Genomic DNA, 5,103 nt, shown 5'->3' with positions numbered 1-5,103 from the left:
CTCGTGCAACACACGAAACCCGTGATATCGCTTCAAACGTGTCCTAGCATATCCCAATTCAATCTTTAGGGAGGTTAAAATCACGACGTGTTTCACATCACAAATATCATACTCACATCTTTGTGACACCCCCCTTCCCGGGGAACAAAGCAACCTTCTCTTTCCAAACATCCCATAAACCTGTGGTATGCTCTGATCTACGAATGACCTGGACAACATGTCTGCCAAAGTGTTCCTGTCTCCTGCTATTGGATGAACCTCGAATGCTAATTCTTTCAGTGAAAGACACCACCGCATCACATGTTTTGAAAATGTCACCCATCTTTCCAAACACCTGTTTCATCTCTTCCTTTTGACTCTTTGTCAAACCAGGATCAAAAACAATATCTCTTATTGTCTCTTCCTTCCCCCTAGGCAATGTAGGCAACGGCAATGACTCTATTTCCTCAGTCGGAGGCAACACTGCAACATTTGCCTCTCCCCACCATTTGCTTGGGAAGACGTCCCGACTGCCCCAGTCAGATCTCGGTGGAATGCTTTCGCGATATCCACTACTTGTCTCTGTATCAACAACATTAACAACTTCCTCAACAACTTTCTCTGCACAAACTGCATACTTCTCATCCTCATGTGACAAACTCAACATCTCTTTCAATGTCTCATCTCCTCTCTGCAACCTTATCAGATCCTCTACGTCACCCGACAAATCAGGAGTAATAACATTGTTCAATGGAACTGGATCCTCCAGTTTCTTTTTACATTTAGTCAAGTTTTGACTAAATGTTTTAACGTAGAAGGGGGAATCGAGACGAGGGTGTGGTGTATGTGTGTCTGTGTGTGTGTGCGTGTGTGTGTGTGCGTGTGTGTGTGTAGAGCGATTGAGAGTAAACTACTGGACCGATCTTTATGAAATTTGACATGAGAGTTCCTGGGTATGACATCCCCGGACGTTTTTTTCATTTTTTCGATAAATGTCTTTGATGACGTCATATCCGGCTTTTTGTAAAAGTTGAGGCGGCACTGTCACACCCTCATTTTTCAATCAAATTGATTGAAATTTTGGCCAAGCAATTTTCGACGAAGGCCGGACTTCGGTATTGCATTTCAGCTTGGTGGCTTAAAACTTAATTAATGACTTTGGTCATTAAAAATCTGAAAATTGTAATTAAAATTATTTTTTTATAAAACGATCCAAATTTACGTTCATCTTATTCTTCATCATTTTCTGATTCCAAAAACATATAAATATGTTATATTCGGATTAAAAACAAGGTCTGAAAATTAAAAATATAAAAATTATTATCAAAATCAAATTTCCGAAATCGATTTAAAAACACTTTCATCTTATTTCTTGTCGGTTCCTGATTCCAAAAACATATAGATATGATATGTTTGGATTAAAAACACGCTCAGAAAGTTAAAACGAAGAGAGGTACAGAAAAGCGTGCTATCCTTCTCAGCGCAACTACTACCCCGCTTTTCTTGTCAATTTCACTGCCTTTGTCACAAGCGGTGGACTGACGATGCTACGAGTTTTCGGTCTTGCTGAAAAATTGCATTGCGTTCAGTTTCATTCTGTGAGTTCGACATCTTGACTAAATGTTGTATTTTCGCCTTACGCGACTTGTTGGTTTGTGCCCTGGTCGTAGCACACGCGACCTTCTCAAGTACCACTTTCTTTCTTTCTTTCTTGTGACTTACATCAGCACACAATCCAACACCCTGCATATTCCCTAGGAATAAATCCACTCTGGGTACCACACCCTGAAAATTACCTATCACTAGGTCAGCGACTGGATCTGTTAACACACACTTCAACTTCCCTTGAAAATATGGGGTATCGACAACCACTTCCGCCAATGGATACACATCAATCCGTCCACTAAAACCCTGGTTTGGTAAGACCAACGTCTTCCTTACCCCAGCTACATTAGCTCCTGTGTCTCCCAGTACTGAAACTTGCTTCCCATTAACGAGGCCTTCCGCTAATGGCAACGACCCGAATGCTGCCGAGCTTACCAACACCCAGCGTCTTGACAATCCGCTACCGACTTCGCTGAATATGCTACCTGAAAACAGTCTCTAGCGTAATGGCCCAACTGCCCACATCTGTAACATGTGCTCTGACTCTGCTGCTCAGTACCTGTACCTCTAGTACCTTGCTGCCATCCTCTACCCAGTCTACGATCCTCTCCTCTGCCTTGAAACCTGGTATTTCCTCAGATACCACCCTGTCTTCGGCCACTATCACCCTGACCACGATTGTAAGACTGTCCTGCTCCACGATTTTGATTGAACGCTACGTTTCTAGTCCCCAAAGGATTTACTTGTCCCTTTCTGGCCAAACATTTATTCGGATGGGCTGATTTGTACGTTTCTGCGCTGGCAATCATGTCTTTTGAATTGTTACAATCACGTTCTTTCAAAAAGACTGCCAAATCAGTGCATACACTGTTGAGAATCTGCTCACATAACACAAAATCAAACAATGCATCATATGAGTTTTCTATATCAGACAACCTCAACCAACGGTTGAAAAGATGCTTCATCTTTGTTACGTATGTACCAAAACTTTCATCCGCCTCTGGCTTCGTACTGCGAAATTTCTCACGAAATCCATCTCGAGTGCACTGAAACTTCTTCAACAACTCTTTCTTCAAGTCTTCGTAAGACAAAGTACCCGTTGAAAACAATGAATGAAACAATGACAACGCTCCACCTTCCAGATAAGCTGATAAGTATGTAGCCCACTCTGAATCACTCCATTTGTTCGCCTTTGAATGCGTTTCAAATCTGTACAAAAAACTGTCAATATCATCTTTATCCTCTTTGAACATTGGGAGTTTTGGGTACTGGGGCCTGCTGCTGGGACCTGATTTCCCACCTGCATTTCCCCCTGTACTTTGCTGCGCTTGTACTTTCTTAAACTCCAAATCCATTTTCCTTGCCTCATTCTCCGCGTCTATCCTCTTTGCCTCTTTGCCTCAATTTCTAACCTTTTCTGCCGTGTAAAGGCAGAAGGAAGCAAGTCCATGAAACATAGTTTCGAGAAAATCGACATTTTCTGTTTGCATCACTGTTTTGGAATGAAAAGCTTTAAATGATGTTTTTGTTTGCTGATAACATGTAGGGCATTATTGTGCGTTTCTGCTATGAATATTAAAACCCTCTTTTGATTCATTACTTAGAAATAATGAGTTTTGTGGACTTACTGCCTTTTGCCGTATTAATTCCCTAAACTCATCCACTCAAAAATAATGGTAAAAGGCAGTAAGAGGACATCCTGCTTTCTGCCAAATTATATCCCGACTTAAATCTTATTTTAAAAAAATGGCAAAAAGCAGCATTGGACTTACTGCTTTCTGCCATATTATATCCTGGTCGATATATCTGGCTGAGAAAAGGGCATAGAGCAGCAAGTGGACTTACTGCTTTCTGCTAATTTATTATCTCAGAAAATTGAAAGTAAAAGAAAATACACGCAACACTGTTTTTGGAACTTTTTTTCAAATGTGACTTTACATCCAGTGATTTCGTGAATTTCTGAATGCACAAACAACTTCCTTGGTGAACAATTTGTATTTTCTTTTGTGATTAACTGAGACAAATGTTCCCGTTTTCTTAAATTTCAACACATGCTCAAGTTAGTCTTTGTCTTGGTTCCTCGTTTTGCTTATCATTCTGTGGTCGCTCACTCATGATTAACTTTATTGTTAATCCGTTCTTGTGTCATTGATATCGTTTAAAAAGACCATTATTTTTAATAAAAGTCTTGATATTCTCTTTTGATATTCACAAGACAAATATTGACTTGAACGCAAGTCTTTTAACATGAAAATAAAAATCTAAGAAAACGTTTACACACACACACACACGCTTTTTATCTTGCTGCTTGTCTGTAACACACACACACACACACACACACACACACACACACACACACACACACACACACACACACACACACCTTTTCTTTCCTTCTCACTGTCTTTCTCGCTTTCGTTTGCTAATAAGAATTAGAATCCAGGATCTGACAATAAGACGTTTTATTTATTGAGTTTGACTAACCATTTCCAAAGGACACACAATTAAAGCAACAGCATGACAAAAATAACCAGTGTGTCAAGCCGCCATTATACCAGAAATAACAATAGATAATCGTGCAGTCTTGATTTCCAAAGGACAAAACATTAAAGCAACAGCATGACAAAAAGAACTGGTTTGACAAGCCGCCATTATACCAGAATTAACAATAGGTCATCGTGCAGTCTTGATTTCCAAAGTACACAAAATTAAAGCAACAGCATGACAAAAAGAACTGGTTTGACAAGCCGCCATTATACCAGAATTAACAATAGATAATCGTGCAGTCTTGATTTCCAAAGTACACAAAATTAAAGCAACAGCGTGACAAAAAGAAATGGTTTGATAAACCGCCATTATACCAGAGTTAACAATGTTATCGTGCAGTGTTGACTTTCAGCTGAAGTGTTCCACTTTTGAACAAAATTTGTTTAATTAGTCTTGAAAACTGTGTGATGAACTATATAACCATTTGTAGTTGTACATCATGCGCGCTACATTTGCTAGTAGAATTACATAGTAATTCACACACTGTCCACAAACATTGTAGTTGAGTGTTCAACTAGCAAAACCGGCCACAAACCTGCAAACTATGATGTAGTATATTCATTTATCACCCCATCTACCCCAGTTACAGTCTACATCCCTTCTAAAACTATTCACTGACATTCTGCCATCCGACTGGTGACAATTATCAACTACAGCGATTAACTGGATGTAAATTTTTTTCCATGAGTCTGTTTGGATAACTAACAAACAACATACAATCTCCTCCCCCTCCTCGTCCCCACGTTCTGCATCTCTGCGCTCAGCATCTGTTATTGTCAAACTGAAAGTTGTCAGTATTACTCCTCTTCCTCTTCTTTGGCCCATAACCGTCATATGTTGCTGGCATTTTCATTTGGGCAAGGTCCATTGTGGCCTCTTCTCCTGCAAGCCGAGGTGGTAGTATCTCGCAGTTGCAACCTGCCAGCAACGCTTACACATCTGTCAAATGAAAAAGGCAGCAAAAGTGAGACA

Source organism: Littorina saxatilis, linkage group LG12, assembly GCF_037325665.1.
Source record: "Littorina saxatilis isolate snail1 linkage group LG12, US_GU_Lsax_2.0, whole genome shotgun sequence".
Classification (NCBI taxonomy): Eukaryota; Metazoa; Mollusca; class Gastropoda; order Littorinimorpha; family Littorinidae; genus Littorina; species Littorina saxatilis.
The sequence above is the reverse complement of the archived record's forward strand: the minus strand, read 5'-3'. Positions refer to the sequence as shown.